Source organism: Cryptomeria japonica, chromosome 2 (assembly GCF_030272615.1).
Source record: "Cryptomeria japonica chromosome 2, Sugi_1.0, whole genome shotgun sequence".
In the NCBI taxonomy this organism is placed as follows: domain Eukaryota; kingdom Viridiplantae; phylum Streptophyta; class Pinopsida; order Cupressales; family Cupressaceae; genus Cryptomeria; species Cryptomeria japonica.
This window is the reverse complement of record NC_081406.1, coordinates 261,007,838-261,020,675: the sequence shown is the minus strand read 5'-3', so window position 1 is coordinate 261,020,675 and position 12,838 is coordinate 261,007,838. Positions and strand designations below refer to the sequence as shown.

Sequence of the window (12,838 nt, the reverse complement as noted above, 5' to 3'; positions counted from 1 at the left end):
AATCATATTATTCTCTTTATCAATATAATTGTAAAGAAGAAAGTGTAAATTTATATATGCTTTTTTTCATTTATCATTATTTTGGGTGATTTTTAATGTCTAATTTTAGTTTATTTTGTCATTATTATTAGCTCAAGATCAAATTTAATATCTTATTTTCTCTTCGTTAAGATTTTTTCATGATCAATTTTTATTGGCTTGTTTATATTGGACTAGCTCTCAATTAAAAACTTTTCTCATGGACAAGATTGTGGGAGCTATTGAATCGCTTTGTCCCAAAATTCAAATTTTCATATTTCAAGATTAGCAATTCTAGGATCTGGCCATTACCTATTGTAAAGTGGAAAATAATCGAACCCTAGTTGCTCTCCCCTCTTCCAACTCCAAGGAGAGAGAAGGGAGGTTACTAGGGTTGACGGTTTTCACTTAGGGGAGACTTTACATTCAAAAGAGGGGTTGAAACCCACAAGATCCAATCCCACACAATGCAAGATTGGATTCTAAATGAGTTTCAAGGGTTAAGACAGCAAGGCTACCCTCTTTTGTAAAGAATGTAGATAGAATGATTAAGCTAGGAATGCATAGAAAGTGAGAAAGATTCGCTTATAAACTGAGATAGGGATATAGGATGAAGTTGCAGACCTGGAATTAGCAGTAAAATGTCGAGACGGCGCTGTCCTGCAATTTTGAGCAAAAGTTGACGGGACGATGGCGCCCGGCGTGCACACGGTCCTCCGGAAAATCCGCGAAACAAAGGGGGATCTGTTCATCTCTGCACAAGGATTCCAGATCTTCAATTTCAGCCGCGTACCTGCAACCTACACACAGAAAAGCGAAGACGATTGGGGGGTTAGGGATTAGGGGTTTGCCCTTAGCTCAAACCCCGGTTTTGGAATTAACCAAGAAATGAGAAATGCTGTAAATGTAAATGATTGTAATGTAAAACAAGTACTAGTACCTTGTTGTAAGAATGTTTGTATTCTTACATGCGAAGGTGTAGATGTTGTTGTATGTTGTATGTTGTAGCATGTGATCTCCTCTTCAATGGTTGAATCCTTGTCTTGAATGCAACACTTAGCCTTGAATGGAGACTAAGAATGATCAATTGCTTGAAGGAATGTTTGAATGCTTGAATGCTTGAATGTTTGAATATCGTTTCCATGCTTGTACACCTATGTCCTTCTTTTTCTATCTACCCAAATGGGAGAGGAAAATGTAGTTTATATACTTGTCAATTAGGGCTAAAAGACTGATTTTCCCGACCTTAGGCCGACCAGGAAATGTTATTTTCCAATTTGCAAACAAAAAGACCCAAAGCCCCATAGCAGACCGGGCCCAAAATAGGGCCAGGGACCAGGGCACTGGGCACCATGGTCCTGGGGGACCAGGGCGCTGGGCGCTCTGGTCCCACCTCCCGGGACAGCAGGGTGCAAAGGAGGATCAGGCCAGGGTGCAAGAAAATGCAGTTTTTGGTGTCGTGGACAAGTTTCGGGGTCTCCATTCAGGTTCCGTGTTGCGTTGCCATCGTGAAGACCAAAATGCGGTCGAAATTGCAAGTGTCGCAATTTTAGGACACTACATTTAGCCCCCACTTTAGCGGGAGTATAGGCGTACGCTCATACTTCCGGTAAAGTACAAGGAAACAACATTGAAAGACTTTCACCACGTCAAGGAGGCAAGACACACCAAGCCCCTAGTGGACTAAGGATCTTACGACTTCGATTGACAAAGTAAAAAGGAAGATCACGAGGGAGAACCATGACTGTCAGTAGTAAGGTTCCCTCACTATGAGTCATGCAAGAAAAATACCAAAAAATTTCAAGGCAAAGCTAAGTTCGCCAAGAAATTTTCAAGTATCTTGAAGGGATAGACAGGGTGTATGCCCCCCTACGTTAAAGCGATCGCACACGCCTCAACGGGGGTGATTGCTTTAACGTAGTGATACACATAAGAAATAAGAAGGGAAAGGAGCACATTATCACAAAGATTTAGCCCCCAAGTGTGAGATAAACCCAAGGATAATAGATACAAAACACAAAGCACGAGGTGACTTCGCTTTCCTCGAGGTCAGTATGCTGTATGATAAGTCATGTATATATATCATATGTATGTATGCATAATTGTTCTTCATTCCCCAATCAAGGAAGGTCACCTAGAAGAAGGGAACACATGTGTCTTTTGAGTCAACATGAGAGAGACCAAAAGAGATCTCAATGCGTTGCATCGTCCTCAAGTAGACAACACTAAGGACAACAAATAGAAGAATGAGAATAACACATAGAAGAAGTAACACAAGAGAGGAGGAGAGAATTTGCTATGCTAATGTAACTAGTCTAGCACGTCATCTACCCCCCGATCTTGTTGATCAATGTTTCGGGAAGGCAGGGAACACGCTAGAGGAGGAACATCCAACACAGCAGATGGAGCTATCACAAGATCCAAACAAGGGCTATGTTCATGTTCCAAGCCACGTTGTTCTTGTCTAGGAGCTAGGATAAGTGCTTTAGAAAATTCATTAGATAAATGGTTATCAATATCAACAAGTTCATATTCACTATCAAAAGCAAGAGAAGTAACATTTTCATTATGAATAACATTTTCATCTATATCATCATCAAGATTTATAAAAATAGGATCTTTAACCCGCACAGGATCAAGACCATCATGCATCTTATGTTTTGGAGATTTTGGAGAAAATGGAACAATGTTTGTTGAAGGTGTTTTTGGAGATTGCGAAGTTTGAGAGGCAGCTGCCTGAGCTCTAAGATGACGCTTTCGTCGGCGTTCACATGCAGAACGGTTTCGTCTAGTCTTAGTAGGGAGTGGAGAAGATTGAGGAGGAGGAATGTTCTCATCCTTATCATTTGGGTGTTTAGGTTGTGGTCTCTTAGGCTGGATAAAAGGAGAAAAGGAAGGTCTCTTCTCTCTATAAAAAGGAGGAGGAGCTGCTCCGTATAAAGGAAGAATTTTTGGTTTAGGAAGGAGACCAAGTCCATCATGATGAGGAGGTATAGGTCTGCTTTTAGAAGGTTTATTAGGCATAGACATAGTCACATCCATAGGGATGGGTTGAGAATCTTCCTAAGGAAAGACATTAGTTTTATCTTTCAAAGGAAGAACTTCCTTCTCAAGAATGATAGGAATATCAAGTTTGGGTGTTCTAGGTTCACTTAGAGATAGGATCATATCTGTTTTCCACTTTTGATAAGATTTGAAAAGATGATCACTTCGCGGAGGAAGAGATTGGAAATGTTTAGGCCAAAAATAATCAATAGGAACGCTAGAAGTTCTTTCAGCTGGTTTAAAGAGACTATGATTGACAGTAACAACTTCACCATTATGGGGAAATTTCAAACAATTATGAATAGGAGAAGCAATAGCTTTCATGGAAGATAGCCAAGGATAGCCAAGCTTCACACGAAATTGTTCAGATGAAGGAATAATAGCAAAGTTCACATCAAGGGATTTGTTATGGACCTCAATAGGTAATGTAATAGAACCAATTGTAGGACAAGAAAATGCATCAAATAATTTCACAATCACATCTGTTTTGTCATAGATCACTTGATTCAATTGCAAAGTAAAAAGGAATTCCTCAGTAATAACATTAACCATGCACGAAGGATCAATAAGCACTCCACGGCAAGGTGTATTCTTGACTTTTGCAACTATGTATAAAGGACCATTAGGTGCCCTGATAGTTTCACTAGAATCAAATGTGATGGAAGGTTCTTTAGGGTTTTCTTGCTGCTCTACAAAGTTAATCACACTCGGAGTCATAGACACAAGACCATCAGATGAGAAAGAGGAATCATTAGCCTCAATCGCATTAGAGGTATGAGAAGGTAACGGATCAGTAAAAATCTGAAGATTTTGGTTAGGAGGAGCTACAGATGTGTTGCCTTTATCATTCACTCCCGAAACAGAGATAGTATTATTATCAATCAAATCTTGAATTTTACCCTTTAAAGCAAAACATTTTTCAGTATCATGCCTAGGTTGACGATGAAATTGACAAAAAGATTTGCTATCAAAATAAGGTGAATTAATCTTTGCAGGATCTATTTGCCTTACAGGAGGGAGAGTAAGCACATTTTGTTCCAATAACTTATTCATAATACTATGCAATGATTCATTCAAAGGAGTATACTTTCTTTCTTTCTTGAAAAACTTAGAAATAGGAGGCACACCTGATGCTGCATTCACATTGTTGTTGATTATGTTTTCATTGAATTTGATGGAATCTCTGTTCAGTTTAAACTTCCCAAATGGTTGTTGACTGCTATCACCCTTATCACTCGGAGCCATAGGATGTGATTGTTCCATTTGACTCACAGTCAGTTGATAATTGTGAAGAGTTGCACACAACTGTTGGAAAGAAGTAAACTCAAAAAATAGGAGTTTGTCTCGAATATCTTTTTGTAAATTAGAAATAAAGATTCTTTGAATATCATTGTCGGGCACTGGAAAAGAAATTTGAGCATACAAATGCTTATATCTACCAATGAAATCAGTCACTTTTTCTTTAACACCTTGTTTACAATGCATTAAATCTATCAAAGTAACTTTAGGACTTATATTGTTTTGAAATTGTTGAATGAAAGCATTTGCAAGTTGTTTGAAAGAAGTAATAGAATAAGAAGGCAACGAGCAATACCATTGTAGGGCTTTATCTCTGAATGTTCTAGTAAACAGTTTTGCAAGCAACCTTTGGTCATAAGCAAAATCGGTACATATTGTTTGAAAAGTCTTAACATGTGTTAGAGGATCTCCTTTACCATTATAAAGCTCCAAATGCGGGATTTCAACATGTTTAGGAGGGATAGCTCGAACAATCTCAAGAGAAAGTGGGCTCGCAACATCAAATGTGGGCACACTAAACTTAGATTGATTCATAGAGGCAATTTGTTGCTATAAAGAAGAGACAGTTTGTGCAAGATTATTAATGGTCGCTTCAATCGAAGAATTCATATTAGACGTGTTAGATTGTGATGGAGGTGTTATGTTATTGAAAGAAGGTAAAGAGTAAGGTGGCGGGACACTATGATAGTTAGTCATAGGAGATGATTGGAAAGGAGGAACACTACAAGGAGGAATGGAATGGTTAAATGAATTGCCCCCTTGCGTCATGTTCATTTGTAGAGATGTAATAGGAACACTCATTGAAGGAATGAATGAAGAAGTCGGATTAAATGAAGGAAGAGGGTTGATTGAAGAGGAAGGATTGCCCCCATGACTGGTAATCATAGGCGGAATGTCTTGTATAGAAGTAGTCATTATGTTTGATGTAAAAGTAGATATGCTAGCAATAGAAGTTGTCAAAGGAATAGAATGATTGACTTGAGTGGGAGGTTGTGTATAACCTAAAGTTTCGGCACAACTCTTTATAGGCATCACATTCGAATCCACAATGTGTGCAATACCACGCAAAATATCAATTCCATTCTTATCACTTTGAAGCATATGTTTTAGACCCTCAATTAAAGGAAGAGCTTGACTATCGGGGTATTCTTGAGACATCCATTGTCGAAAATCGTCAAATTGGTTATCCAATTTCGCAATTTGTTCTACAGAAACCTCATAGAGAGCTTCTTCATCATTAGGAGGATTAGAGGAATTACCCATGTCCTCGTTAAAAAGGCTATTCAAATTAGGTTCCATCTCCTCGGTAATTAAACCTCGGAAAGACTTAATTCTAAGGCTTCGTCTAACGGGAATAGTGTAAGTAGGGCTTATTGTTGTAAAACTCATGCACTAAAAAGGGAAAGAGGATTTTGATTTTAGAGGTAGCAAATTTCATAAAATTAGCCAATCTTCTAGATTTAAGCTGTTAAATGCAATCACGACAATCTCCCGAAATTTTGAAAAAAATGTCAGGGACCGTGGCGCTCGGAGTGCACACGGTCCTCGCAACTTTTTTCGAAATTTGCAGGGATGAAAGTTATGATGATTTTAAAGCTAACCTGAAAAAATTGAGTGATTTTACGATCTGTAGATAGGCCAAATTAAAGTTGCGATCTCAAAATTGAACCCTACCCAGATTGTCGAAAAATGCAAAATTTGAATTTTGAAAAAGAGAGGGAAACTGAATTTTTGAATTTTATGATTTTAGAGGGAATACCAAAAGCAATGCAAGTTTTGAATTTTTAAAAGTTGACTCAATTTCACGCAAAATTCAATTTTGAAAGCGGAAATCAAAGTTGTTGTAATTAAGCACTTAATTTCAAAAGTCACAAATTGCAAGAATTTGAATAAAGCACTGAAATTTCGAATGAATGCTAACACACTTTTCAGATTTAGGACAGTAAGAACACAATTTTGACACAAAATTTCAATTTCAACAATTTTTTGAATGATTAGAAGCCTTAAACCAAGCAATCACAAGACCAACTTTGACTGTAATTTTGAAAGTGTTGGAATTGATAAAATCAGCCAAAATTCTGGATTTTAGCAGAAAAATACAGTAAGATCTAGCTCCCGAAATTTCGGAAAAAATGTCGGGGACGATGGCACTCGGAGTGCACACGGTCCTCGCAACTTTTTTCCAAATTTTCAGGGATGAAAGATATTATGATTTTATTACGGAATCCAAAGTTACAGCCGATTTGGAGATGTTTTGATCAGTGAAATTGTTGGACAAAGGTTGAATCAAGAGGGTTTCAAAAATTAGGGTTTTGACACTTAACCACTTAATTTTCAAAATTAAAGCACAAATATGAATTGATAATTTGTAATAGAAGGGTAGATCTAAAACAAACATTAATAATTAAACATTTCGCAAGCTCAATTACTAAAAAGAAAATTTTAGGGTTTTTATGCAATCAACCTCTAAAATTTTGCAAAAGATCAAACATGGAAATGTAATCAAAGAATCCAATTTTCAGATCTAACCATGAATAATCAGAAAGGATGTTCACATCGGGTTCACCAAAATGTAAAGCGGAAAATAATCAAACCCTAGTTGCTCTCCCCTCTTCCAACTCCAAGGAGAGAGAAGGGAGGTTACTAGGGTTGACGGTTTTCACTTAGGGGAGACTTTACATTCAAAAGAGGGGTTGAAACCCACAAGATCCAATCCCACACAATGCAAGATTGGATTCTAAATGAGTTTCAAGGGTTAAGACAGCAAGGCTACCCTCTTTTGTAAAGAATGTAGATAGAATGATTAAGCTAGGAATGCATAGAAAGTGAGAAAGATTCTCTTATAAACTGAGATAGGGATATAGGATGAAGCTGCGGACCTGGAATTAGCAGTAAAATGTCGAGACGGCGCTGTCCTGCAATTTTGAGCAAAAGTTGACGGGACAATGGCGCCCGGCGTGCACACGGTCCTCCGGAAAATCCGCGAAACGAAGGGGGATCTGTTCGTCTCTGCACAAGGATTCCAGATCTTCAATTTCAATCGCGTACCTGCAACCTACACATAGAAAAGCGAAGACGATTGGGGGGTTAGGGATTAGGGGTTTGCCCTTAGGTCAAACCCCGATTTTGGAATTAACCAAGAAATGAGAAATGTTGTAAATGTAAATGATTGTAATGTAAAACAAGTACTAGTACCTTGTTGTAAGAATGTTTGTATTCTTACATGCGAAGGTGTAGATGTTGTTGTATGTTGTATGTTGTAGCATGTGATCTCCTCTTCAATGGTTGAATCCTTGTCTTGAATGCAACACTTAGCCTTGAATGGAGACTTAGAATGATCAATTGCTTGAAGGAATGCTTGAATGCTTGAATGCTTGAATGTTTGAATATCGTTTCCACGCTTGTACACCTATGTCCTTCTTTTTCTATCTATCCAAATGGGAGAGGAAAATGTAGTTTATATACTTGTCAATTAGGGCTAAAAGACTGATTTTCCCGACCTTAGGCCGACCAGGAAATGTTATTTTCCAATTTGCAAACAAAAAGACCTGAAGCCCCATAGGAGACCGGGCCCAAAATAGGGCCAGGGACCAGGGCGCTGGGCGCCATGGTCCTAAAGGACCAGGGCGCTGGGCGCTCTGGTCCCACCTCCCGGGACAGCAGGGTGCAAAGGAGGATCAGGCCAGGGTGCAAGAAAATGCAGTTTTTGGTGTCGTGGACAAGTTTCGGGGTCTCCATTCAGGTTTCGTGTTGCGTTGCCATCGTGAAGACCAAAATGCGGTCGAAATTGCAACTGTCGCAATTTTAGGATGCTACACCTATTAGTACAGGTGCCAAGAGATTTGAATTATAGAAATAAGGTTATGCAATTAAACAACATTCATGTTAACTTCCATATACACATTGTTATAACATCTAGAATATACTTCATCCTTCCATTATAGATATTGTCTTTCATGCATCTCTTTATCTATATTTTTGTCTCTTACATAATCTTCATTTATATTTCTCCTCCTATTATATCTATTAAATAGTATTCTATTGTATACATATATGGGACATGTCTCTTACAATTTATGACTATTCTTAGGGGTCCCTTGTCATCTAGGAGCTCTACAACCTTCTTGCAATAGTTTGCAATATGTTTTCATGCTCTCTCCCTTACCATTTTTCCTACTAACATTATGCCCCTTACCATGTTTGGAGGTTTATGATACTTCTTTAATCTTGTGCCATTAACATAGCAATGTAGTACTATAACATCAAATGTGTGAAGTTGTACTGCTAATATTGTAAGATATGGATATAGTATGGGCCTAGCCACTAGATTTTGAGTTTTCTTGTTTTCTTGAATTTACTATCATAAAGGAGAACCATCTCATGTTTCTTGAATTTTTTTTGTCACAAAAGTTTGTCATATCATACTTTCTACCATATTTGTTCTAAGTCTAAGTGATACACTACTAAGATTATTTTTTCATCTAATTTCTCTAGTTCTTCAACTCTCTAATTTAAAGATTCATCGTTTGCCAATCTGAGGGTGAGGGCAATATGAAAGTTGGGTACTATGAATTTCAAGGGTAGAGTGGCATCCATCCCATAAACTAGTTCAAATGGGGTGTATTTTGTAGATTATTTATAAGTAGCCCGAAATGCTCACAATATCACGATTATTTTTATATCTCAATTTGTGTTATTGCTATGGCACATTTTGGTCAATGTCGTTCTTATGATTGTATTAAGGGCCTCACTTGCCCCATTATCCTAGGGGTGATATGGTGTATTCATGTTGTGATTTATCATGAAGCTACTAAGTAGTTTTGAAATTACTCTATTCACAAAGTGTTTTCCTTGATCATTAGTTATGCTCAATGGACATCCAAATCTAATGATGATATTTCATATATGAATTTGGTGGTAGTATTTGTTCTACAATATTTTGTATCTATTCTTCTTTAGTCCATTAGTAAGATATTCCATATTGATTATAGTGAAATATCTTTGAATAGTTTAGCAAGTGGGTCGATTGGCCCAATGAAGTTGATAGCCCTTTCCTAGAGGGTGCATGGGTCATGACTAGATTTAAAGGCATTTCATCTCTTGCAGTTGGTCATTTAATTCTTTGGCATATATCATATGGTTAAAGAATATTTCCTAACATCCTTTAATAGGGTAGGCCACCATAATCCTAGTAACTTTAATTTCTTAGTAGTGGTGTCTCTAAAATTATGTCCACCAAATATGTGTTCTTGTGCTTCCCTTAGGATATCTTTATATTCATGCTCATAAACAATCCAAAGAATAATATCATCCCTCCCTATCTTATATAGTTATCCTTCTAGTAGTGTAAGGTTAAGGGTCTTTCAAAATAGTATTTTGTTTGTCTTGTGATGTTATATTAGGTAGATATTGTCTTGTGGAAAGAAGTGTAGCTACATCATGAAGTTCTTAGAGTGTCATTATTAGTTTGAAGAGGCTTGCAGTAGGTAAGTCTTTTGTTTGTTGGTTGGTTTCTTCACCTGTATCAATTTGAAACAGATAGTTTAGACCTAATTGTTTCTCCTTAGCTTTACCATGATGTTAAAATTAAACTCCTAAAACAACAACAAACATAGACGTGTAGTCCATTGTATTCCTAGCCTATTTAAAAAGTAAATGGTGCAGACAAGAGATAATATATAAACTTTTGAAGAGAATCACCATTGTAAGAGCCTCAAGTGGTGGTATCGTTTCTTAGCCTGTAAAAGTTTTTGGCTCAAAAATGTAATAGGATAATTCTTATTTTTGTGAGGGCAAGTGCTAAGACTACTCCAATGGATATTCTAAAGGCACCAATGTATGAATGTGGAAAGGGGTTGTCCAATTTGAAAATATGGGTATATGCACATCAATAATCTTTTGTTTAATTATATCAAAATGTTGTTGGCATTGCTTTGTCTAATGGATGGATTTATTAGTCTTTTTCTTCACTAATTCTTCTAATTGTATGGCTATTGTTGCATACCCACTAATATATTTAAGATGGTATCCTATATAGACAAGGAACATCTTTACTACTACTATTATTTTAGGTGGCAACAAAGTCATGATGATTGAAACCTTCATAGAGTCAACCACTAATCCTTCTGTATAGATAATATAACCTAACAGAGTTCCAAATTAATATGTTCTTGACTTAATTAATATTTTATTGATTATTATAACCAAACTCAAAGCTAGAACATATTACCTATTTGAGCATTAATATATAGAAATGTTTTCAATTAAAAAATAAATCCCCCAAAATATCTTGAATGCAATATAAATGAAAACCTATATTAAATTGTGGAATAAAAAATGCATGAAGAAACTTGTCAAAATTATGGATGTCATTGCAACACATAAATGATCGGATAATTGAGTTAACATATAATAAGAAAATTTATCCATATGAAATACAAATATGTAAAAGAAAATTTATTATTAAAATTATTGAGAGGAATTAGAAACATTATATTTAATAGTCAACCTTATTTATCAATTTTTTAATAATAATCAATTTAATATTGTCATTCAAATTCTAAAATATCATATTTTGAAAGTATATAATTATATAAAAAAATTAATAATTTGTATGAAATCTCTCTTTTATATGATATAATATTAGGTTTAACTTTTATACTAAAAAAAGGAACTATTTAATCCAAAAACAAGCAATAGCAACTAAATCATCAACTATGAAAATCTGATATCACAGATTGATATAGGGGAAAGGACCCAGTAGTTGAGCGCGTTCCAATTCTTGTGATAGAAGTTGTTGATTTAATGTCCAACCTTTGTATAACATTGCACCAATAGTTGTATAATTAGTAACAATACTTGAATGAAATATATCATTTGTTGTGAAAAGTAACCAATCATGTGATGCCACATCAGCTGCACAAGTATTGGGGCCCTTTTGCACACCTATTGGTCTCACTTTTTTTTTTGGCTTTTTTGGACACCTTGGCAAAAAGCATGCTGATGTGGCATCACATTTGATGATGTGGCCTTGAAACCTTAGTTATAAGCAGGAATTGTCAAGTAAGCTGCTGTAAAAAAATCCGAATGATTTGATGTTCCCCAATCATGTGATGCCACATCAGCTCAGGGTGCAGATTTTGAAAAGTGAGAAGTTAGGGTGCTCAACTACCGGATCCTTTCCCCTAATCTTAGCAAAAAAAAAAAAAATTAGTTTAGACCAGTGGGACATATTTAGGACAGGGAAGAAAAAAACCAGAACATCTATTCAAACTCCAATTTTCATTGCACTTTTTAAGATTGATATCAATGTAAATCACAAATACCCGCGTTACAATAGAGCTTGTGACCAAAAGCATCTGCTGCAGACGAAGAACAAGAGAATTCTGAATGTTGAGAGATCAATTTTGTGGGCGAGAGGGAAGAGTGTTGTACTTCAATCTACTTTCTTTTAATTGGGGAACATCTTTATTATCCCCAAAATGGTCCTCTGGTAAATAGTAGCCAGTAATGGGGTGAGGCATCCAACTTCTCTGTCTACTCTTCTCCTCCGCTTATTTTGCCTCCGCCTGCCTTCCCCGTAACTCCATTTTGCTTGCTATGGCGCTGTATTCTCTCCTGCAAATTACACAGAAACGAAACTAAATTAGAAACCTTCCATTTTGGACCAGAAATTTTGATAAAGGAAAGGAGATGAAGGAAATTTGAAGTTTACCTGGCTATATTTCCAACGCCAGAATAATGTCCGCAAAGTCGAGAGAAAGCCTTCAAATCGAGAACAGAGATAAATCTGGCCATGGTGAATTCCCCTGATTTCTTATTTCGCAAATGCACAGATAAATCTCAAATGGCTTTCACTGATCTCACAATGCGGAAGATGGACGATTTGAAAAGAATGGGAGGATGGACGATTTAAATAGAATTTGTTGGGGTTGAGATTAATAATTGAATTCTCTTTTGGAGTAGAGAAAAAGTCGGTGGGTGGACGGCGTCAAAGAACTAGGCTCGTCTTTTCTGCTGCGAAGAATGTACAGTTGTATTGTACATTCTCTCTGGATTGCAGCCAGAATGTTGGGTAGGAAAAGTATTTTAATAATCAAATCTATGGACCAGATGAAGAGATTGAGGGGACATGTAGGTGGTGGGGAATCATTTGCTTCCCCACCATTATTGCCATCACTAAGTGGTGAATGAATGAGATGATTACATATCTATATTTAGGGAATATAAAATATATTTAAAGAGAAAATAGTATTTCAGGTATTGTGAGCAATTTTATAAAGCACATCTTCTCTTATAGGAATTAGTCATTTTATTAATGTCAAGGATCAAAGTTGGGTCAGACAATCAAACAAGAATTATAATCAAATTACGAATAATTTGGGTCAATTGATAAGTAGGTGCAAATCTTTCATACTATAAGTTTCATCAAGCTTAGGAGAGTGTTCCTTTAGGATCTCATGAGACAACTAAAGTG

General features: G+C 36.5%; 1 long non-coding RNA gene across 3 annotated transcripts; it reads right to left on the bottom strand.

Annotated features, from left to right (window-relative positions):
* Positions 1–11,148: 11,148 nt before the first annotated feature.
* On the bottom strand, positions 11,149–12,395 carry LOC131049936 (uncharacterized). 3 transcript variants are annotated; one of them, XR_009371518.1, is made up of 3 exons: positions 12,077–12,277; positions 11,688–11,979; positions 11,149–11,551 (listed from the first exon to the last, which is right to left on the bottom strand). It is a non-coding gene; the product is annotated as an uncharacterized LOC131049936 (long non-coding RNA). The 3 variants fall into 3 exon arrangements; XR_009371519.1 differs by having other exon boundaries at positions 11,528–11,546; XR_009106818.1 differs by lacking the exon at positions 11,149–11,551 and having other exon boundaries at positions 11,625–11,979; positions 12,077–12,395.
* Positions 12,396–12,838: the final 443 nt, after the last annotated feature.